Source organism: Bombus affinis, unplaced genomic scaffold (assembly GCF_024516045.1).
Source record: "Bombus affinis isolate iyBomAffi1 unplaced genomic scaffold, iyBomAffi1.2 ctg00000059.1, whole genome shotgun sequence".
Lineage (NCBI taxonomy): Eukaryota > Metazoa > Arthropoda > Insecta > Hymenoptera > Apidae > Bombus > Bombus affinis.
The window spans coordinates 1,708,147-1,733,958 of record NW_026108820.1 but is presented as its reverse complement, the minus strand read 5'-3'; the positions used below and the strand labels follow the sequence as shown (position 1 = coordinate 1,733,958).

At 36.0% G+C, this 25,812-nt stretch overlaps 1 long non-coding RNA gene across 1 annotated transcript; it reads right to left on the bottom strand.

Annotated features, from left to right (window-relative positions):
• Positions 1 to 7,691: 7,691 nt before the first annotated feature.
• Positions 7,692 to 24,857, bottom strand: LOC126926903 (uncharacterized). The gene is made up of 3 exons (XR_007715006.1): positions 24,614 to 24,857; positions 16,354 to 16,400; positions 7,692 to 7,852 (listed from the first exon to the last, which is right to left on the bottom strand). It is a non-coding gene; the product is annotated as an uncharacterized LOC126926903 (long non-coding RNA).
• Positions 24,858 to 25,812: the final 955 nt, after the last annotated feature.

Genomic DNA, 25,812 nt, shown 5'->3' with positions numbered 1-25,812 from the left:
TCGAAAGATTTACATTAAAATTTTTACTTTGCCACAACTTTCTTTATTTCGCTGCATATCAATTATTTATTGAAGCTACTTCGTTCTAACGTGGCAATCATTCACCAGCTCAGCACAGGCTAGCGCACATTTTACGAGACGGATTTTCCATGCGTCGAAATCGCAAATGTCGTTACACGTGTACCGGGCTGTATCGACAAATATCAAAGTCATACGAGTAGCATTGAATCGGTGGAAATATCGAATTTCGAAAGTTTGATTCGACGTGTCCAAGATACGAGATTCCAAAGAGAAAGTTCGCCCTCAGGTCGACGATATCGATTTAATATTACATGCGATTTATTTTCGTTCGCTGAATCAGTGAACTTCTACATTTCACGCGGTTCATCGGGTCGAATGATTTTTCTGCATACAAAGGGCTGGAAATTTGAAACATACTGTAGCCTAAACCGGTCGCCGGATTAAACTCGACGAAGCTTCGAATCGAGAAAAACGTGCAATCGTAATCTGGCTTTTACGAAAATGGACACAACGACGTTACCGGACAAATAACGAAATTCTTGTCCATTATTGAAATTCTATTGAAATTCTATTAAATCGCCAACTACGTTCTTATTGAAATTTTCATTTATTTCTTTTTAAACGCACGATCGAATTTATCGCACGCGTACTCTTCTGATTATATTCTATCGTTGATATTATTACGACGAACATTGTACATAAAAATTTAGAAAGTTACTATGCACAATATTTGATTTTTCCTCAATTTTACTTTAACGAATTTCGAGTTTTAGTTTACGTTACTTAGAAAATTCGAATTTTCTCCGTTTATGGCAATACGAAACTATTAGGTAGTCCGAAAAGTTTCTTTCGTTCCATAAGGAAATAATGGATGCACATTTTCCGTTTTATATTATTTTATCGAATTACCTATGATCCGTTTTGTTTTATCAAACTAAAGATCACAATGTTCGACAGATTAGGTTTTATGTTTGTATAAAGATGCGTCGTTGAAAAAGACGTCTCTTTGAAAGAAAGACACTTTCCGGACAACCCAACATACAGGGTGGTTGGTAACTGGTGGTACAAGCGGGAAGGGGGTGATTCTACGCGAAAAAAGAAGTCGAAAATATAGAATAAAAATTTTTCGTTCGAGGTTTTATTTTCGAGCAATTGAAAGAAAAGATTATTGTAGCCTTTCATACTTTAAAACAAACGAATGCGTTAGAAAGTGTTCATAGAAATTTAATTAGAAGAGCAGAAGTATGTGTTGGACAGAATGGGCAACACTTTCAGCAATTTTTGTAACAATAAACTTTATGATTACTTCATGTTATTTCATTATGTATTCCTAATTTTCCGTTACGGCAAAAACAAACTTAAACTGCGATAATATCCATCGAGACAACGATGTACAGTGAGGTCCGTTATAACGAGACGTGATAAAGTGCACGCGTACCGAGCGAAAATTCAAAGTCGATTTTCTCGAAAACGAAGCCTCAAACGAAAAATTTTTATTCTATATTTTCGACTTCTTTTTCGCGTAGAATCACCCCCTTTCCGTTTGTACCACCAGTTACCAACCAACCTGTATAATATTACTGGAAACATTGTACTCGGACACAAGGTTTAATACGATGCTTTAAATAATAGAAGTTTCAGATGGAACGATAATATTGGGTTGGCAACTAAGTGATTGCGGATTTTGTCAGTGCCACCTAATGATAAAATCCGCAACCACTTAGTTGCCAACCCAATATAAAATATTAGGAGGAAAAAGTCCGAAATAGTAAAAGTTCGTGGTCGACTAAGTGCAGACCAGCATTTTCATGGCGATAAATTAAGTTGAAGCACAATATCATTAATTCTCGATGCTGCAGCGCTCGCCAAGTTTTATACCCCAATTTCGTCCTCGTTTCGACAAATGAAAATACTCCTGATGCTTGAAGAAAATTTCGAACTTTTAACGTTCGAAGAAGGAAACTTGCATATAAAGTAACGGTTCTCTCATATTTTCCTCAAACTCGAGAAAGTTTGTTAACGAAAGGAAGATACGACCGAGTGGAAACTGTGGACAGAATGAAAAATATCTAAACACCCAGAATAACAATCAATTACGAAATTACGAAGAAAAAGTCACACAAATATAAGTCGTGTAATAAATAAATTTCGTAAAACATCGATAAACATTGCTTTGTTTGCTGTTAGTTTGTTATCAACTAAACTGTACATGTAAATGATACTATATCGCGTTAATTTGAATCCAAATTTTCAAAGTTTGAAGAGAAATCGTAAGAAATTTCTACGTGCAACATATTTTTCAGTTTTTACTTTTCCACCTTTTTATTTCTTTTTGCAATGCTTTGTTACGTTACGCGAGATTATAAAAGTTGCGAATCGCGCGGAATAAAACGAACAATAGTACATTTTACTTTCTCGTATAATCTCGATGAGAAAAACAAAATTGTAGCGTATATCGAAAAACAAATTTTCGTTCTGCGTAAAATCTCGAGAAATTCTTCCTTTCTTCGTCCGTGTCAGATGATAGACGAATGACGCATCAGATGACTCGTGCGATTCCTTAGCATAGAAGAGTGAATTGAAATATTCACGAAGCGCGATGTACTGTTAACCAGTTAACCGTGGAATTTAGTTTTAGAAATCAACGTGAATAAAATGCAAATAAAAATAAGCGACGACGAGTATACACGTCGAACACAAAGAAAATGTGTTACGTGTTCCTGTTATAAGTTTTACGACGACGTTAAACCAAAATGACGATGGCTTACATTTTTCTTCGAAAAAATGAATTATTTCCCACATAAAATGTTAAAATTGTAACAAAATAACAAAATTCGTAAACAAGAAAAATGTGAAAAGATAGAGGAAATTCAGTGGATCCTCCCAGTGTGATATTTCTCGAAACAGAATATCGCACAAAGTGGCACTTGGCAAATCTAACACCAGCAACGTGAAGTGGATTCGATCAATGATATAACTGGTATAAAATTGGGGAAATGTTTTTTGATAGGAAGCGTAGGTTTTACGGTTGAACTCGTAGATGGTGGAGCAACTTTCGAAGCTCGTGTTCGTGGAATTGTATATTCGATAATTTATTCAACACACATTCGACCAAAAAACTGAATCGCATTATATTTTCTGTATTATATTTCGATCGTTATCGGGGAATACCGGACACACGCAGTAAAACATCCACTCAATTTGCAAGCAGACAAAATTGCGTAAACAATTCGGGCATTGCCGATATATCGGTGAAAATAATCAACTGAGTTTATAAAAAGGAATACGTTGTACAGGGAATAACCGATATAACAAAGGAACAAATCAAATTTTTCAGTTTTACTGACAAAGCGAACGTACCACTAAATAACATTCTTAGCGCTTCTTACTAAAATTTGGAATTTTTATGGTAAATGGTAATGTTTTATATTATACGACAGATGAAACACACCGAGATTAACATTTTTCTCGACCTGTTTAATTCATGAAACGCGGTTAACTGTTTAAAAACGCTATCGACGATAGCTTTTCGAAAGATGTATAAATAAAACGAGGAGATAGAGCGAAATGAAATAACAACGAGTCGTTCGATTTCTCGTTATGTCGTGTTGTTAAGAAGCAACAGAAATGAAATTTCAATTTTCCATTAGAATCGACGGAAGGATCAAACGACGATACGGTAAGAGAAATCGCATGATTCCACTCAAGTGGCACCGTTTTGTCAACGCAGGCTAACGCGTGACCTTTCGTCGTTTCGATCAACATGGTTCAACATGGGTCATACCGCCTGTGCTGTCAGATGTTCAGCCCAATGGTTTTTTTTTTTTTTTTATTTATTTATTAAAATTCACAATTTGTCCAATTTGCATTCGATGCATTTTTGACGTCACGTGTTGTTTGCAGTATCGAGAACAGCGTGGTCTGAACGATCGTCGCGATGTTGCACGAACGAGAACTGTCGACTATTTTACTTCCACATCGTCGTTTATCAATTTCCCCAATGAAAAACAACACGACCCATTTAGGACTCGAGCAAGTTTCTTCGTAATAAGTACTCGATATTAAACGCCAAGTACAACGTAGCGACGTTATCGACTTTCGTAATAAAAATTATCTCTATTTCTTGTTTCAAAGGAAACTCGAAAAGACGAAAAAGAAGTTGTCTCAGCGTAGTTTTAATATGTAGATAGATATGAGAAAGACAAAAATAGCGGAGATAGTTCAACGTGCGAGTTTGATGTACGGAGCCCGAGCCGAGTGATACGAAGAAGCAAGCACCGCGTGATTCTTCGTGGAAATATAAATGAAATATATATAGCATAAAAATTTTTGCATTCTCGACGTGGTTGTCGAGAAAATTGAGTTTGAAAATTTATCAAGCATACCGGAACGTGGGTAATTCCGGACTGGACGGGACTGAATAATCGACATGGAGGTCATTTTACGTGTGAAAACAAGTCGAAAATGTGGAGTAACATGTTCCCGTTTAAGGCTTCATTTTCGAGATAATAAATGTTAACGAATAAATGAGAAATTTTCAAATTTATTTTTCTGGGAAACAAAGCGTTCTACGAAGAAATGTTATTTTACGTTTTCGACTTATTTTCACACGTGAAACCACCTCCTGTCGATTATCTAGTCCTACTTATTCCGGAACATACCGTCGTTTAAGTATACTTGATAAATTTGCAAATTCGATTTTTTCGCGAACTAAGTCGAGTTAAAACTAGCAAAATGTTATTTTTAAAATAAAAATTAGATAATAGAAAGTAGATAGAAAATAACATTTTGTCAGTATATATATAATTATATATATAATTTATTAAATTTCATCTGTCGGCTACAAAATGAAATTCATTTACGCACGTAGAGTTCTCATTCACATTTGTCGGAGTTATCATTCAACCTCAATGCACAGATTAAACATAGATTATTATATAGATATATAGTACACTCTATACAGCATAAACATTGTATTAATTATCGGTTTATTATTATTATTATTATTACCTATTTATCGCTGCAAGGTTTAAAGGATAGTGCTGTCTGTGTTACGAAACACGCGCGTTCCATGTTAATTGGTGAAGTAACTTTACATGTGAGAACGACGAATGTAATTTCTCTTTAATAGACAGAACATTGTCGAAATTTTCGACAAATACAAACCCGTAACACGTAAGTAGGAAAGCGATAAAAGTCAACGATTCGTTTATCGCAATTTCCAATTTTAACAACGTCTCAAACGTTATTCCAGCGTATATTGCTCGAAATTGAATAGAAATTTGTGCAAGTTCTCAGTTAATAACGTTAGAGAAACGAATAGCGCGTTAATAATTTGCAACTCGTATTAGTTGGTGAAAGTTTGCGTATTACGTGTTCCGGTCGAAAAGTTTATCGACTTGATAAATTAACATAGCATTGCGACAGCGTAGCAAAGAATACGTGCTTAACATTCGATTAATATTACCATTCGCTTGAAATTAACTTCTTCGTGAAAATTTAATATCGATAGGATAAAGAGGATGTCACGCGGATTATCTCGAGATCAGAAATTAAATTACCAAGTAATTTGATGTTAAAATTTCTTATTATACACAATGTGTTTCAATAATTGAATATACGCGAAATTAACTTACGATATTATTCATCGAATTATAATGAAACAATTAGCTAGCAATTCGTTTATTCTATTATTTTATTATGTGTATGTTGAACAGATTTTTATACGTTTCTCGTACCTACTACGTGGTAGACATAATTTATTATTATGGTTTATCATCGTTTATAATTTAATAATCATTTAATATTGAAATTCGATATAATATTCCGGCGGAATTATTCTTTCACTATCATAATGAATTTAATAGCAGCAAATTTTATATATAAACGTAATAATGAATGCAACGAAAGTAAAGGTATTATATTCACTTTCGTTAAAGTAATCGGTTAATCATTAGAATACAATCTAACGATTATCAATATTAAAGAGCATCGCTTGTTTACTTCTTATAGCTTCGCCGCCTTCCGCATATTTTATATCTTCGTTCAACGTTTTAATTTTAGTACACGAACAACTTTCATAAATCGTCAGAGCTAATCTGTTGCAATGTAATCAGGAATGATAATTAAAAACTGAGCAGGTTAATTAGCCTAGTTCCATAAAGGACCAAATTAAAAATCCAATCAACAACGTACTTGAGCCAAGCTTAAATTCGATGCATGTGTTAAAATAACATTTCAACTTATTAATAATTCAACGATACTCTCCGCTGCATTGATCCTTTTTTTTTTTTTTTTAATTTAGAACGAAATACAATAGCCTGCTATTTTATTTATTGCCGTTACACGCTGTCGCTATTGTATCAGTTGTTTCGGAAAACTAGAAATAACAGGGAATTAAATTTCTATATATCCGTCGCTCGTTACATTACATTGACGTTACATTACATTACGTTTCATAGATATTTATAACGACGGTCTCTGACATTTACGTTGTCGATCGATGTAAGATAAATGAATTTCAGGAAGGAAGAGAATTGACATTTGATCATTTCAATTGCAATTACACGTAATCACAAACCATTTCGATAAAGGGAAATTTAATTTTACAAATACGAAATAAACCGAACAGATCGTCAACATATTTTTAACCATTCAATAAATAGAGACAGTAGAGGCCATTCGATTCTGAAATTAAAATCTGAATTTTCATTTCGGTTATCACGGTATAACGGAGAACTTTAGAATCTTTAACGTTCATGTACGTCCGTAACGTTCATTAACGTCACGTACGTTCATGTATGTAATGAAAGGAAAAACTTAACGTGTAAACGCACGTTAGATTGATTTTTATGAAACAGAAATTACAATAAATGAAATTATCACTCAGAAACATTCACTCAGCGTTTTGTCTATCCTTGGTTCGTACGAATACCGAAAAATTCAATTTTATCATATCATTTATCTAGTAATCCTGATCAATTATTTTCTAATGTTATAGAAAACCAGCAGGTGTTGCAACGTTCATTAACGAGCATGTACATATGTTAGCCATGAGATGTAAATTATACCTTTTAGTAAACAATTTCATTTGCCGTGGAAATTGAAGTTAGGACGTTTTAACGCTTTTTATTCCCCTTTTTTGCCTCTTATGACGCTATAACCATAACGCACTGGCAATGGTAATAATGTTTTTAAACTTTCTTTCTTTTGTTCATATTATGTTGCACATAAATATACGTGAAATAAGGTAATAATAATAGTAATAATAGTAACAATAATAGAAACAATAATAGAAACAATAATAGTAACAATAATAGAAACAAAAATAGAAACAATAATAGAAACAAAAATAGAAACAATAATAGAAACAAAAATAGAAATTCAAATTTTCAAATTTTCAAATTTTTAAAAATTCAAATTTTTAAATATTTAAAAATTCAAATATTCAAATTTTTAAAAATTCAAATTTTCGAAAATTCAAATTCTCAAATTTTTAGAAATTCAAAAATTTGAATTTTTAAATTTGAAATTTTAAAAATTTTCAAGAAACAATAATTGAGACAATAATAGTAACAATAATAGTAATAATAATAATAACAGTAATAATAATAATAACAATAACAATAACAATAACAATAACAATAACAATAACAATAACAATAATAATAATAATAGTAATAACAATAACAATAATAATAATAATAACAATAATAATAATAATAATAATAACAATAATAATAATAATAATAATAATAATAATAATAATAATAATAATAGTCGCTTATAAGTTTCCACTTACAGGGATGTTGTTACATTAGGCTGTTGCAATCTGTTTGAAACGACAAGTATATTCGTCAAACACAAAGTGACTGCTGCAATACAGAATTAAATTGTAATAAAACGACCGTTTCATTTTTTAATGTTATTACCAACAGGGCTCGTCGTGAGGCAAAATATTGCCACTTCTTCGTGACGACTATACTCGTCGAAGACGGCTAACTGGTTAAGTCTATCCGTTTAATGTTCTTATCATTTTCCACAGCTGCCTGCTGTCTTCCTATGAAATGTTCTACTTTCCTCTTATAAAATTTCTACGGAGACGAGTTCCATTGTCGCAAATTTCGCTCCTCGATCAATCGAATTATTTATGGGATGCTCCGACAACCATAATAGATAGAGCAACGCGATGAAAATAATATAATACGTTGATATAACGTATAAATTAATTATATCACGTACCATGGAATGATATATCATCGATAATGTCATTACCAAAGCGTCGATCTGAATAGTTTCGTTTAAGTTTGATAGCTAATCGCTAGCAAACTGCGTCGTAATAAATTGTCCTGGCTGATAGGAAGCAATTATACAAATTGAACGCGCGAATAGTCCGAGGAATTGTCTGAAGAAAGCATTATCTCTTGGAAATTTCATTAGAAGGTAAACTCTGCGTGGGTGGAACCCTATCTGTAAATTTGCAGTTATTTCTTATTGTGTGATCTCCTCATTAATTTTACAGGGGGTGCTAACAAGCAGACTGACGAACGAGGGTAACATTCCCTTTTGAACGCTTCTGCGAATTCTCCGTTGCCTTTGCCAGCTTTCTGTCCGATTATACAAAATCTATCAAACTAGAATTTGTCAATAAACCGCAGATTGTCGTACAAATTAATATAATTGTATATATTAATATAATTGTAAATATTATTGGCGGAACGGAGCTTAAATAAAGTACTTTGCCTCTGATAATTCACATATTTTCGCCGTGCTACGCACAAATTTTCTAACAAACGTATAAATATTAGCGGCATACTTGAAAACCACAAATACGATAAGTTCGTGTTTGTTCATTCGATGACCTTCGTGTCGCTTGTTGACTACAAAGAAATATTTTGATAAATAAGACATAATCGATAAATAATAATTATAAAAATAAACGAATAAGTAAATCTAGAATATTTTGCAAAGGAACAGTAATACTGGAGCAACTCTTCTGTTGGTCCAACTTAATAAACTTGATTGCAGAAGATAAAATTCTCGATCGTTGATCAAAGCAAAGTCGAAGATGCAAAGACACCTCTCTACACGCTGGAAGCATAAAACTTCACAAGATAAAATAAAAGATCGAAATTGTAAATTTGAAGGGATAAAGTCGCTGTTCCGATGTAAGCGAGATATCATTAACTTTCACTCTCACCTACGAATGGTCATAAATGTCTCAAAGCGTACAGAAGACACCAGGGAGAAACGATATAGCATCGATAAAACTTTTATTATTAAAAAAAAATTACCACATTCGAAGTTTTTATTTGGGGACTTTGAAACGCTCCCTGCTAAAAACCTTTAACGCCCCCCCCCCTATATCTTCTTCTTTTTATACCTCGGAAGCAGTTTCACAAGTTTCCTGCCCTTTTCATTATTTTAGACCTAATAAGAAGATATTTTTAAGGTGAAAAAGACAGTACGTTTATCATCGATGTCAGTCCGCTTAGATTCTATGGTAAATTCATACAGAATATCTTAATCAGTTAATTGTCTTTGGCGAGTATACTCGTCGTGCGTAAAAAATAGTTAAAACTTGCTGTTTTCAATTGCGATAAATTTCGGCAATAAAGTTGAAAAATAAAAAAGTCGTTTCGTTACAACTTAACGCTAGAACTACCGATAGTTAACACGAAGCTATTTCTACTAAAACCAGCGAAAATGACTGGTCTTTAAAAAATACGTAACAATGGAATATTTTTATATTTAGTGATTTATTACTTTCTTACAGAAGGAATTCCATGTTATGTAGTGCATTTTTGGGATTATTAATACATCTGGGACCATCATCCCTGAACTAGGATTGATACACTTATAATAGGATTGATACACTTCCTGATAAATGTTATCATTATATCGAATGACACGCAATAAACATTTTAAGAACGCGTGGCAAGTTGTACAAAACGAGGAAACTGGTTAATTGGGATTCAGATTGTGGGAAACAGATTGTGGGACCCTTTTACCCTTTTACACCTTGACAAGTACCGGGTATTTTAACTGATATTGGTATAGGTAGCCTTGATACATTATTTTGAGTTTGAATACATAAAAAACAAAACAAGATTCGTTATATTATTCTTTTAGTTATCGTTGCAAAAGTCATTACATCATTGCGGAAAAGAATATAACATGAAGTAGGAATTTTAAAATAAAATTGTAAAACCAGTCAATTTCACTAGTTATTCTGGTTTAGTTTATTTGACAACTTAATTCCATACTACACAGTTGCACATACCCTGTGTTTGAATATACTCGTCATCGCTTTTTAGGAAAACGTTTTCCAAACAGGTGGCAACAGTCGACTGGCCAAGTAGATTATTAGCAACTTCGTCAAGAAAGTTTCTAATTTTATGAAGGAAACGTAAAATGTAGAAATTGGTAATTTTAAACACGAAAAAAAATGTAAAGATTGTATAGCTTCAGTGTAGGTTCAGTCGCTATCTCCCTTTCAGAACATTTTAGAAATCATCTACAAGATCATATTGACCATTAATTCTCAATCTTTTCGTCCCCTTCGTGTCTCTTATGTCAGATGGAAGGGAGTGTAGGAAGGGAATGTCAACGATAATTTACCTTCTACCCTTGGTGAACAACTTTCAGATAGAAATGGCGGAACCTTCAAGATATATCGAATGATATTTATTAAGCCGTCCCATTAGAGTGAACGAGAACGGAATGTAGCATTAACTTGGTACATAAAATCCCACCCCACTTTGTCTCCAGCATATTGCTTGTACGGTTCTGCAACCATGTAACATTTGCCCTTAATGCGATACAAGTATGAGAAGAGCTTCGGTATGTTGCAGCCTAAGTATCGTGAATTACGAGCGCAATAAAAATGTTAATGCTACAACAAGGAAAACAACGTTCCGATTTGTTTAATTCTTTTAATTCGAATCACGAAAAAAGCACATGTTCATTCAAAATGATAGTAATCCGTGTTATGAAAGAAGCAAGGACGAGCATATAAATTGATTTGAATTTTTCAAAATATTTGTTCAGATGGCGAATCGAAGAGATGAAAGGCGAATCGAAAGTTGAAAGATTTCGAAATAAATTATTTTTTTAACGTTCTGTACGTGTGCGAATCTTCGAAACACGTTCCAATGTCCGTTGCTCTAAACCCAGATAAAGAAAGCTTGAAAAATAAACCTCTACCTTGTTCATCGCAAAAACTCAAGTCGTTTGATCTGACCTTACGAAGAAATTATTCAATTGCGAAGGATGTTGCGATAGTATTGCCGTACACTGTACATGACCATTCTATGGCAAATCGATCATTCTTTCGCGTCGCGATGTCAGGGATTCTTTTTTTTCCAACTTGCCAACTCGAGAAAGCGAAAAAACTTTCGACAGATCTAACTCACGAAGATGGAAGAGATCGATTTACGTAAATGGAAAGATGCGTAGCTATCTTTGAATAAATAAAAAACTTACATATTATTTAAACGAAAAAGGTCGTTTCAACAAAGATCCATTTTGAGATCAAAACAAAGATCCAAAATTTCTCCCTATCGCGCTCTCTTTTCTCTCATCTTTACATACTCATTGTGTAATATCATGGTCATATAGCAGTTTCAACAATGTTTCGACCATGTAACGAGCTATCCTAATCACATCGAACTACCACGGAAAATGCAGTCGAACAAGCAGACTAACGCCAATGATTCATAGACTCGTGGCAAACGAAAATTAATCGCTGCGAGTCTTTTTCCTGTCGTTGCTATATACTATGTATGTATGTATGTATATATGTACGTACATTTATATATGTAGCTTGCTCCGGACATACAGACTAACAGATAATAACCGAAGAGAAATATCCAGGCTGTGTCACGCGACAAAAGCCACTAGCATGATTTAGGATGCCACCAGTGATAAAGGATATGCATCTATTATTTATAGTGATAAAAATTCTATTACTTTCCTCTCACAGTACTGTGTCTAACTAGACTGTGAATATTTATTGCGCGCTCATATTTCCACGAAAATAATTAAGAGAGACACTTGAACCGGAAGTTGCCGTTATTTGTTAAATATTATATTAGATCGTGGCAAAAGTTTCTTTCGTTCTATAAGGAAATCATAGACGCGCAACATTTTTCTGTTTTCTATTATTTTATCGAATTACGTACGATCCATTTTGTCCTATTAAGATGAAGATCGCATTGTTTGACTGAATTTTCGTGTTTGTATAAAGATGCGTTGTCGTAAAAGATATGTTTGTAAAACAAAGACGATTAGGGGACAACCTGCTGTTGTTACAAGCAACAGGTACTCTACTTTAGATATTTTATACGTTTACGTATACGACATCCGATACGTTTTTACACGTTATGAGCACGTTGTATCCATTTCTGCATGATTTCAGATTTCTCTTGAACGTATAAAACGACCACGATATACATATTCCAACGAAAATAAATAAAAACGCGCTTCATTAACCAGGCACACGTCAACGCGTAAATTCAACAAATTGTGGAACTTTGAAATTGCACGCAGACAATACGTGGATGCGTATGGCGCAATTTTTATTTTCTGCCACAATTCACCCTCGGAGAGTGAAATCTACCTCTGACAATTTCCCGCTATTGCTGTAACATTGACGGATACTTTTATCGAACGATAGGCGCTGATCGAAAGATGTAACTCTTGTCCGAAAAGTTTCTTTCTATGTATACTTGTGGCTTGAAAGCTATAACGGAAAATCGGAAAGTAGGCCGATTCTCGGAGGTGAATTTCATCCCCTTAGAGCAACTTTGGACAGCGAAAGAATGTGCTGTACGCGTCTCGGAAGTTTCATAATCTTTCGAAACTTGTCTTGTAAGTAGAAAATTTGCTTATATCTGTTTTGAATATTTTATACGCTTCTGCATTATTTCGTACACTCTGTGTACTCGTTTTCGAATTTCTCATAAACGCAGAGAAAACGTACGCGACGACTGTTCTATGCATCTCGTTTTTTGAAAATGAACGATAATCGCAAGAACTTGTAACGTTGAAGAACGAGCCACTGACTGTCGTCGTTGATCTTTCAGATCATCCTCGCTTTTATTTAATTACAGCTAAGTGGAAAACATAGGTAGCGAACACAACGTCGTCGATATCCCGTACAACACGTCGTGTTACGATATTACGGTGAACATCATTTGTCAGCATCGGTTTCCCGTTGCCTTCGGCTTGCGATCTGATCTTTACAATTCTTGCGAATACGCCTTTCAACGACGCTTTAAACTCGTGGCCGTTTTCCAGGACAACGCACACCGCGCCCGATAGAAATATCGAAAGCGAAAGCTTTCTCTTGTTGGCGGATAAATGCCCGTGAAAGCTTCGGATCGATAAGGGACACGGTATGTTAAATTCTTTTTCTTCGAAACAGGTCTGATGCAGCTTTCGATATCTCGGAGAAGTGATTCACGCGATAATCGTTTCCCTTTGCGACGATTCTGTGAAAAGCTTCACACGCTTTTCCGCTACACACGACAGATCGTCACTCTTTCTATCGAATAATCCAAGCCGAATCCAAGTTCGACAAGACCAATTCCGCAAAATTCCTGTCTCTCGCTATTCCTCGTGTAGAAGATTTACTAAGTTGAAATTTCACAGATCGTAGCTGCTAAGCTACTCGTAAGTTACTCGCAAATCCTTTCGTAACTTGTATCTCGTCCTTGCATCGTGTTTCTGCATATTCTTCCCAATAAATTCTAATTAAACCGCGGATCCTTATTTGGAGAATGTAAAAAGGTAGAATCTCGGTTGAAAATTGCCTTACCAACCAATTGCTTTAGAAAACGCTACTTTATATATTTTATATATTTTTTCGTGTTCCATTTCGAATTTCCTATGAATGGAATTCAGGAATCCTAGGAATGGAATAAATGGAGTATTAAAATCTTTCCGTTTAATTACAAGGTGGTCACAAAGCGAAAAGGTCAATGAAAATATTCTTGTCGCGCTTTTTCTCCTCTGCGATCTTCCGAGACGTTAAGAAAATCGAAATTGTAGGATTTTAAAAACGAACGTAAGACTTTGACGTTATCGAGAAAAATATTTTGACGTGAAACGATATCGCGATAAAGCCCGCTTAAGCTCGGTATTATCTTCGACGTAGAATAAACTTCTGCCCTTTTTTTAACTCGTCGAAGTTGCCTTAAGTTGTTTTAGCTGTCATCCTGCGCTACTTTCACTATCACTAAAAATTTCTCTCAGAAATTCCAACGAGAAGCAAAATTAAATAAATCTGCGTGCATAGTAATTGCGTTTTGTTATCACGACAAGAATCGCGTTAGTAGGAACGTAGTTTCAGCTTTTTTATTCGCCGCCAAAACGTTCATTTTTGATACTGTCAGTTTCGTTTGGATAGAAAAAGGGAAAAAAGAAAGGGAGATAATTCGGACGTCTTACTCGGCAACTTTGCCTTCTTAATTAGCAGCGAGTCAACGACTTGTACGAAATTCTCCACATTAGTCGGCGGCAGCTAATCGCGACAAATGGCGTGCAACGATGTGCAACTAGTCGTACAGCTGCGAAAAAAGCTATTCAGCTCGTTCGAGCAGGTTCAGTAATTTTAACGGCATAAGACATGTCCAACGTTTCGTGGAAAATTTTATCTGCGCTCTGTTTTTCTTTTATCGTTTTATTTCCATGACTTGGAGATCACTTCCAGGCTGAGCAAAGGGAATATTTTAATACCAGATCAAAAAGGGAAACAGCCTATCAAATCGAACGATGGAAGGTTTTTTAAAATAGATGACAAATCTGCCAAGTTCTGGGTCCCGTTAAGAGCATAACTAACTTACAACTGCGTGATAACTAGATCGCTGGTGTTCACGCGTAAATTCATTCGTACCTTCATCGAAGCGATAAAAAATATTTTTTAATAAAATTTCGGATCGATGGAATTACGAATTTCCATAAAAATATGCGAGCCAAATTAAAATTTGTCTCGTCCACTATCGATATTGCCACATCTACAATGTGTTTTCCGCTTCTCACGTTTCGCGTATATTTTTTTTTTTTTTCATGCTACGCGAATTTCCATAAATATATAAACATCGGCAGTCTAATTGAAACCCTGAAACCCTCGAACCGATGTATTTCGTTCGAAAATCAATTAAAGCGATGTTTTTCGATAATTCGAGAAATTAGTTAACAACGAATTCGATTTGATATGTTTTCATTGGACGCGTTCGCTTTAATTGCCCTTTCATCGAACGCTTTGCCTCGGTCCCCTGTCTTAAACATTTCCTCGGAGGATGAACTTCTTAACGGACTTGATGAACGGTGTGGACTTAACGAAGGTAATTTTTTATACTCGCGGAATGATCTTTTTCAGAGAATCTTAACGATGGTCGAGCTGATAGAAGGAGCAATGCATGTCTTTTAAACGTCTTCGTTTAAATCATTACGAGATATTCGAATGAGTTGTAATCGACCATAAGCGTATCGTAATTGAATTATTAATTATTTATTAGAACAAACGATAATTAATATATATTTCTCGATGATACGTTTCTACGTGATATATCTCTTTTTCGTGAAAATTATCTCCTGAATTTTCCACCGTTTTGTACACCATGGTAAATATGTTCGTGAAATAGCTTTCACGATAAAAGTCTCTCGTACCTGCACGATAATAAAACTGTTTTTATTAAATCTCTTTCATTGTTTTCGAACAGAAAATCTATTCTCTGTTGTTTCTTATACGACGCGAAATACGTTCTACGACAGTGCGTCACCGTATAAAGGTTAAACTGTGTACCGTAAAAGGTCAGGCTACAAATGTTGAGAAAGTTGTTTTGAAAATAATGGAAAACGTCAAGATAAAATCAGCATTTCTATCGGTTTAATATCTTTGCATGGAATACAAATTTTATTAATTTTAAAACAATTGACGTTATTTTCAGCAAGTTATTCGGTAAAAAATTCAATCGATATTTCACAAACTGGTTGTTCAAGGGATATTCCTTTCTCCGTGGTTGCACAGAATACACATTATTTTTTCATTTTTTTCTTTTTTTCCTTATCGAACCTCTGAATTCGTATCACAGTTGCGCATAAATATGCACGACGTAAAATTGCGTTAGACGCTTAATTTGCAATTCTTTCGAAGAATAAAAACACGCGAGTAATCTCTGCAGTAAATTAATAAATTTACTTGAAAGGTACTTGCGCGAAGAAAACATTGTAAATTGCAATATTGAATAATTTTGATGTTTTACCGGAGAACGTTCTACGTACCGATAAAAATACCGTATTATGAAATTTAACTGTGATTCCACTTACCGAATAAGCTACCACTAACACTGGAAGATTGTGTCGCAACGTCGTTTCTCTGAAAAAAGAATATAAATTTCAATAAACATTGGTCGATCGTTTCTTAGCTTTCGTCTATGCCATCGATCTCGACGAATAGAATTTCCTTTGCAAGTAACAGCCGACACACACACACGCCTCTCTACCCGTACGCTTCCCTCGTTCGTGAATTTGGAATATGTTAAGGCTGAACTACATCAAGTTTTCTCCTGCTGGCGAAAAAACTTGTTTCTTGGCACTCGAGGTGATTTCTACGAGAACTCTTAGCTTGGTACGTTAAGAGCTGTACAGGCTACGCCGCCAAACTATACGTCGCTTGATAACTCGAATCACTTTGAATCGCAAACAACTGCAACAACACGAGCCAGAGAAGCGTTAATGGATTGCCGATCCCCGAACCGAGTGCCAAAACGCACTCAACGCGCACTGTTTTTATTCTGCTCAAACCGAGGAGGAAAAAAAAAAAAGAAATAAAGGCACCTCATCCTCGTTGATCGATAGAATCGTTCTGTTTTGTGTCTGTTGGGGTAAACGAAGTAGCACAAGGTACGTTCCATCACGTTGCGAAACTCGTTCGCACATCGAAGGTAAATGAAGATACGTTTGAAGGAATGAATCCAATTAATTCCGCGAATTGGATGTGAATTCGAACAAAGCCAATAGGAAGCTGCGTCGATTCTCGAATTCTTCCAATAATTGGACAATAATGCCGGCCGCGGGTCAAAGATTGCCGCGCCGGGTTGAACGATAATCGATACTCGGCAATTTTATCAACGAACAATACGCAAACTGTTGTTTCGCGACGGACGCTATCGATAGAGCTGACGGTCGATGACGCCGCTCGAGAATCGTGCAAGGGACAGCAGTTATTTCTTTGCTATTTTTCGGATTAAAGGTTTCCATGCACTTCACCACATTCGAATTGTTAAATTGCACCGCTGTTGACGTACTTGCGTCCTCTGCTCCCATTGCCACGCGTTCGAGCGTCGCATCGAATTTTTGTTGTTCGCTGTTATTCAAAGTCACGTCAATCACAAAGGCTTTCGGCTGCTATTTCGCGTTAATTCAATTCGAGGATCAAAAAGCGGAATAACCGCGTACCAATGGCGACATTGACGCGAACGAGGCGAGTTATTGTTCCCTCGAGTTTGCCAGCAACCTATATGTTTGTTTTATATTCGCTTCTCATCATCCTCGTTCTCCTGGGTAGCACAGAATTTTAGTTACGTTTCTCCTTGGTTTACGTCCATGGTCTACTCTTTCAACCAACGACCTTCGCGTCTCTCCTACTGAACATCTACGCTCGAAGCTTGAAACTTGAACTTCACCTTCGAACGTACCTCTAACTACTTGTACTATCGCTGCGCCTAAACTTTGACAACGTACAGACGTACAAGATGTGAAACTCAGTGTGAGAATATGCAAAAGACGTATCAACACGACGGACCACGGACAGGCCACGGAGGTCTATTACGAAACTTCAAGACACAAACGGAAGTTGTGTAATTAAAAGAAAATAGTTCGACGTATTACTACGAAGTAGCTCACTCAATTTCCTTAACACTTTGACTGACACGCCGAAATCACATGTTTCACTCAGCACGCCACGGGAATATTTTTATTGTTCCAAGCATATAATGGCAAAATGATAATAAAATGACGATGTAAGACAACATTCTTCCCCAATGGACCATTTATCTTATTGGTGGTCAGGGGAGGCCACTGTGGCGCCTTGGTAACAATTGATAGCGACGCATTATAACAAGGCTTCGTTTATTTCAACAAACCAGTCGCATTCGTTATTTCGTCGCAAGCAAAACGTCCAGAATATATCGTTGAAACGTGTAGAAGATATTAGTAAACAGTATTTGCTCATTCTATATATAATAGTAAGGTATGTGCACACTTCTAACTTGAATTATATGATTATAAAGCAGCATTTACGATTATTTTCTAGTAATCTTAACTTAATGAAGAACGAAAAAGATTTCAATTTGAACGTTGAATCGCGAAAATTTTAAATATAATATAAATTAATATAAATCTTAAATCGCGAATTTTAAAAAGCAGGGAGAGCAGGGACACGGCGCAGCACACGCTGGAGCTTTGTCCGGCATGGGAGCTACACAGCTACTCCCTGCGGCACGTCATAGGTGAAAGATTGACACACCCTCGGCGATTCTAGAAACGATGTTGCCTCTTTTGCGAGCGAGCAGAAAGGGAGAGAAAGAAGAACTCTCACCCTTGTAGGATAACGCATGCAGGGGGATGGCGGTCAGGCGGCCCTAGAACCGCTTCATCGCCGTCCCAACGGACCCACGACTAAAACAGGGGATAACGCTAGGGGCAATGCCCCCCTTCCCTAGCATCAAATTCAACAGTCGGAGAATTATTAGGATTGGCTCGAACAAGAGGACGACGGAAAAGGGTGCAACTGAAGACAATTCATGAGAGGTTCCTGGAGCACTCCTGTCGTACTCTGCTGTTACCGATTATTAGCAGCAGCGGAGTGTTCATGAGGATTTCTTCACGTACAAAAAGAAAAAAAAGGTGGAAGAGTAATAAATAGCAAGAAGAAAAATACCGACTAAACAGTCGCAAATTCTTTTCATAGTTGCAACGTGAATCCCATAGAATTGGATAAAGTAAATTGATCGAAAAAAATAACGAATGTTAATGTTACGCATCAACGCAACTATCCTGTTATCGGGATCAAGAATGCGCATGGGTCGTGGCTTATTAACGCGTATATCGTCAGGCACATAGCTGTGCTGTGGTACTCCGGGGCACAAGGACCTCTGTTTTCGTGTTACCTAAGGGTAGTTACGGTACAAACGGGTCGATTGAGCGGTCGATGAGAAATTTGAGTAAGTCTCTCCCTGCGGAAACGCGAGTTTGGTCGACTAGTCTGGGTCAAGGGTCGAGCGACGGATAAAATTTTCGCGTGCAAACGCAAAAATTTAATTGCGTAGATTGGTAAAACCTCGGTTCGGTAATAAATAGAGTTCGCTTAAAAATAAAGAGACCTCGTTTCAAACGAATCAATGTGCACAGTGCACGACGTCGTAGTAACGATCAGTGGCTTCTTTGCAACTTGTAGCGAGTTAGACAAAGAGTTTCCACTATATCTCGTTTATCTCACGAGTAACCCACGCATCTCGCGAATTAGAAACGTAGTTTAAAGTTTCGATATGCAGTAAACCACTCGTGGCCATCAACGACGTGTTTTTAACATTTTAGATCTTGTTTAGCAGAATCGCTTGTTTATGAGACTCTGTTGTCCTCTTTGATTTGTTCGCGCAGTATCGCCCGACGGAACGGAAATTGCAAGCTGCAAGCTGCTCTTGGCTTTATTTGCAAATTTATTCGTGCGCACATATTTCTAATTACGATTAACATCACCAAGCAAGAGCAACGCAATCGATTGTCACACGAATCTCTTGACACGTGCGTTTTATGGCGAGAAAGAGGCAAAACCGTGTCGGCGGATTTGGCACGACATGCAAATTGCCAGCGTTACACGGTCAAGTGAATAAATATTCGCGTGTCTATTTCGTTCGTCGATGGAAAAATTTTATCAGCTCTGTAACTGATACGTTTTACGGCACGACGAACGATTTATAGCAAATTCTTAATGCTTACGATATAATTTACCAAGAGTTTATACCATCGAGTTTATAGGAGCTAGATCACCGGTCGAATATCCTGTCAAGGTATTTGATATTTCGAATTTACGTCTATATCGATAAAATCAGCAACACGGTAAAATGATACAGCTGTTGCCCTACGCGTTATTTTATATATTTCTATCAATTGCGTAGCATCGTTTTAGAAAATTACTGTAAGAAACTACTAGAATTATTTTCTGTTTATTATTTTACGTTTTTCTCTAATTTCAAACACCACGATCAAGTTGGAATAAAGTTAAATTGAAATATATCGATAAGGAGTGAAATTGCATGGCATATGTGAAAAAATAGACGAAATAGATTTTCATGATCTTGATGGCGTAAAGCGTCAAGCGTAATACTAGCAATATCAATACTAATGTCGATACGGGCAGTAAATTGATCTTGGTGGTTTAACGCACGGACAATCAAGTGCAACCGTGCAACATGCGGATTTAATCAAATTACATTAGAAAATTATGTATGTACACGAACGATACATGGCATATTTAACCCTTTGTATTCCTGTGTGGAGTGTGACTCGACATCAGTTTTTACCTCAGGAACTCCTTTGTCGAGTCCCACTAGACATTCTTTCAGACCCACCTTTTTTTGTGAAACGCGCGAAAAAAAGCCAGGATTGCATCCTGGAAGTTGTTCCAAGATATACCATACACTTAAAAATTACAAGGTACGACAATAGTGTGAATAAAACTGGTATTTAAATGAATTTGTTTCTTCCTTTGTTTATTTAAATTGTCTTCTTTTTTAGTTAAAGTAAATTTCAAATTGAATTTAAAAGCGTTGCGAGCTGCTGGTAACGAAATTGAAATAAAATTCAGAGTGGAAAGGGTTAATATCAAAGTCACCTAAAGAAATCGAAGTACCCGATATGATTGAAACTTAAAGACAGCCTCTCGTTTGACAAAACAATATTTTACCACTAAGTTCTTTTCTATCAGGTAAAAGCTAATTCTCGGATTATCGAAATCCACGATTACAAATATTAATTTCGACAAACGTTCTCGAGATCGAGCCTCCGTTCATCGATTAAAATATAAACTGCGTTTATCTGAAATTGCTCGTACATGCTGCGACGTAGAATTTTTTTTCAACGATGCTCGACAATTTCACTTTCAATTGTAAAAAATGTTACGCATCGAGCGGAAACATCTGACTCGAAACGATAACGTTTCATCAGAAAAATCGGAATGTTTCTATTTTTCTAAGTTTCGTAGAACTGGCGTTTCTCGTTCGTCGTTTAATTCGTGTTTTGAATGATGTTGAATTTGACGTTGACTGATCGAAGAACGAGTGGATGAATTTGTAATAGAAAAGTATACTGAAATGATTAAAGGTATAAATATAAGGTATAAATTAAAGGTATAAATAAATATAAAGGTATAAATATAATATAATACTGATTCAGATCCTTAATCTTTTAGTATTACTAGAAAATGGAAGGATAGGGAGCACGTTCATAAATTTATGGCAAAAGAATATTACCAAAAAAGGTAAGCTTCTGGCTTTGGCTAGAGGCTACAGGGAACATAAAGAGAAATCTGTTTATTAGTTTCTTTGTTCCTAGACCTTGCAACCCAGAACATAATATACATTCAAGGGTAGGATAATATGCGCCGCTCCTTATTTGCAATATATCTGCGTAATAGCAATCTCCAGGCCATGGATATACATAAATAAAGATGTAGAATTTTTCATGAAGTTACTTCAACAGATGAAATATACGATAAATCGCAAGTTAATCACTTCTAAAACAGCGTCTTTTTGTGATTTTTTTTTTAGAAGGAAAAGAAAGAAACGAAGTTATTGAATTTTGAGGTATGTTTTTATATATATTTAACGAATACAAAAAATTTCTTTTTAAAGTAAAAGAAAAATTATAACAGCGTAAAATTATTTCTAAGCCTATTTCATGGGCTGCATTTTTCAATCGGCGTGATCCTCCACTGAAACGAAGAACCAATAAAGGATTAAATTATTATATATTTTTCTTCTCGATGGACTAAAAAAAAAGAAGGCGGAAAATAAAAAAATGTGTTTTTTAAGAAGAAAGAATAAACTTCAAGGTGCTATAACAATTATTTAAATCAACTTTTTGACAAACTTTTTTAGTTCATCGAGAAGAAAAATATATAATAATTTAATCCTTTCTAGTTTTTCCGTTTCAGTCAAGAATTACGAGGTGAATCTTTCACGCCGATTGAAAACGATTAGAAATCTGATATAATTTTTTTGTTAAGATTAAAAAAAATTTGTTGTATTCGTTAAATATATATAAAGCCACACCTCAAAATTCAATAACTTTGTTTCTTTCTTTCCCTTCTAAAAAAAATCACAAAAAGACGCTGTTTTAGAACATTCTAATTCAGGACACCCCGTTAAATAATCATATCGTCGAAGTACGTAAGAATTTAAAGCGAGGATCAGCTTCGTGACTGAGCTCGTCTCTGCGTACGAGCGATGATAAGTCAGGAAAACGTTGATATTTAACTAAAAGTTATTACCGTATACGCGTAAACGTGTTCCTGTCGCATCTACTTCACGCGCTGCAACGCTAGGCGTTCTGACGCGTCATAATCTTTTAGTCGGCTAAATGTAATATCAATCGTTAGCAGAGAAACGTGAAAGCATTTCGGAGTATTTCTATGTACGAGGATTTATCGAGAAAGATATTAAAAATACATTTATCAAACAGCTTACAGCTTAAACAACTGCACACGCCTCTCTGCCTGCGTCTTTACGTAGAAAATAATTTTTCTATCCAAGAGATGTACGCAGATTTTTCCAACTGGCCGTATTTTCACTCTATTAAAAGGCTCTATACTACGAAACACGTAATACTTTCTACGAAACCATTTAATAACAAAAGCGACGTAGAAACGTTCGTTCTGTTGCACAGGCGAACGATCAAAATGCGTTTCTTTCATTTCACAGTTTTTACGGGATTCAGAGAGACCGCTGCGGATGTTAAACCGCGTTCGACAAATATGGCGGAAGACGATTTATCTAAAGTTGTCAGGAAACGAGAACAGTTTATATAATTGGAGTTCGTATAATGGAAGCTTACCAATTTTTCTCGCTACGTATCGCTCTTTGCTCGAATAATACCAGCAAACGTTCCGTTAATTGGGCGTTAATTAAAGTTTTGTTTCAATAAACGCATTTCTACTCTACTTGTATTTTTCTCGATAAATTCCGTGTACGCAGCGAACGCTGAAATGCTTCTACGTTTCCATGCTAACGGTCCATGTTACCATTTAGCCGACTAATTGTCAGTGATTAATAAATTGTGATAATTGCTCGATAAAAAGCGAGTGATAAGTGAATTTATGATACGATTAATCAGCTCTTCCGGATCTCTTTGAAAGCGTGTGCCTAGAATGTGTCGCAAAAGGTAAACGGTGACGAGTATACTCGTCAAACACGGAGTACGTGTGGCTGTTATAACGTAGAATGAAATTGCAACGAAACGACTGTTTTATCTTGTAATTTTATTAATGTCGGCCTAACATTTGGCAATGGCGTAACTCGTATGATGTAACTGAGTGAGAAAACGTTGTTTATAAAGGTTAAAGTGTCGTGTATGGTAATACCCCATACAAAATGTTTTATGGAAACATCGATGGATCTCGAAGAGGAGTTTCGCGTTTTATACCTTTCGCTGAAAAGGCGGATGCTAAAATAACGTTATAATCCACATTATATGCAGGTGAGAGATCAGTGATAAAAGATAAAATGTGAAGACACGATGGATCTGCTATATTCTACGTTCCATCGAACCACGAAATATCTTGGAGCCTTTAAAGCGTACGGAACAGAAAATTTCGTTATCGAAGCAGATGAGAATGTAACAATGTAATGGTGCAAAATTACAATACATATATGCGATATAAAAGAATAAATCTGTTCGTTTCTCACTTGTCTTTTCAACAAAATCCATTATCTTTTATTATCGTAAGTCAGCAGCTAGAATATACGATTAATTCTAAAAATAGTGCAAGTGATTTAAGCATTTAAGAGGCACATTTTCGAACAAACTGCTCGTAAAATTGTACGACGCGTAAATCTCACTTTAGAAGATCGTATATTTTACGAAACGTTTTATTGCGTGTCGGAAAAATACTTTTTAACGCGCTCGAACGCCGAACGTCGAACGTCGAAACGCGTCTAAAAACGAGATACAGCGGCGATCGAAGGGAAGTTTAAAATTCACAAAACTGTGTACGATAACTGCACCTTACGTACTAATTGCGACTTTCATCACCAACAACGTTGAAGACAGTCATCCGTATCAAGCTTGTTCGCAATCCAATTCTTCTTATCAATTACAACTTTTCTTTTTTTCTAAAACTGTCGCGTTTCTTTTATCCTTTTTTTTTAAACTTCCTCTCGTCCTCCATCGTATACGACTTGCTGCAATTTCACAGCCACCGGCACGTACGTGCCACAGAATAGACGATTATCGTCGACGATTTTGAACAAATTTTAGAAAGAAGAAAACTTAATAAAATTCGTGATGTATCAATTTGAAGCTGCCTCACCTTATCCGCCAACGTAGATGAAGCAGTAAATACACCGACGTACGGATACTGTTTGCAACCACTGGGCGTCTACATTTCTTTTCCACCCCTGTCTTTCCCATTCGCCCACACATTTTTCCCCCGTCACGTATCTCGCACACACGCGTGCGCTATACGCACATACGGAGAATTACAGCACGCGAACCACACAAATCAGTCTCAATTACGAATTAATAAAGAAAGTCGATGTTTCCCGCGGAGATGATCCGCAAACTATATCTTCCGGGTATTCGGACGTGATTTCCATTTCGAGATACGATTTGGAATGCCAAAATGAAATTAGCGTGGAGATTGCCTTGAAATTAGAGTTGATTGTGGAACAGATTGGAGTTTGTTACTGGCGACGGTTAGCAAACTGTGAGACGGATCGTAAAAAGGATTTCGTGCGGCGTATCCTCTGATTAATAGTCTTTTGAACTGTTCATTAAGACGAAACGCTGCTGGATAATGGGCGGAGAAAATTTTCTTGAAATCTGTTTTGCTCCGCATGGGGTAGACGATCCAGGGATATTTTTGACTTGGACGAATTCTACCGACATCTATGGAGGCGTCTCCTAGCGAGCGATTCGTCGTAAGGTTGTTGGGGGCAGACCAATCGGATTCAAAAACCCGAGTACGACGGGTATTGAAAAATTTCGAAAGCGGAACAAAACCAATTTTCATATCAATGACTGAATCTTTCTGACGATTGGAAAATTGGACGGTTTCCCGAGAATTTCGTGAAACCACGTGTATATATGTCCGCGAATCTTTTCGTCGAGTCTGAAGAATAAATGCACGAATAGAAAATTAGATGAGAAACATTAGATCGAGGAAAGGCGTGGGAAACATTAAATATCTTTGCATAGACAATTTTTATCGGATTGTCGGGACGTTTTTATCGAAGTTTCAGTCCTTTTCTATTGCGATTATCTGTGTCGCGGAATGATTTACATAAAAATGAATTGAACAAAGGTGAATGTAGAATACGAATACTTTTGAATGTAGAATACGAATGTAGAATACTTTTCCCCAACTTTCAAGCTTTCCCTGCAGTAATATAAAGATTCACGTTCCCTTCGTACATAAGATCGAATGTAAAACTTCTAAATAAGAAAGCCAAGCCATCTCTTTGAAATCAGAAATGGTCGATCACTTGAATCTGAATCTTAACAAATAAA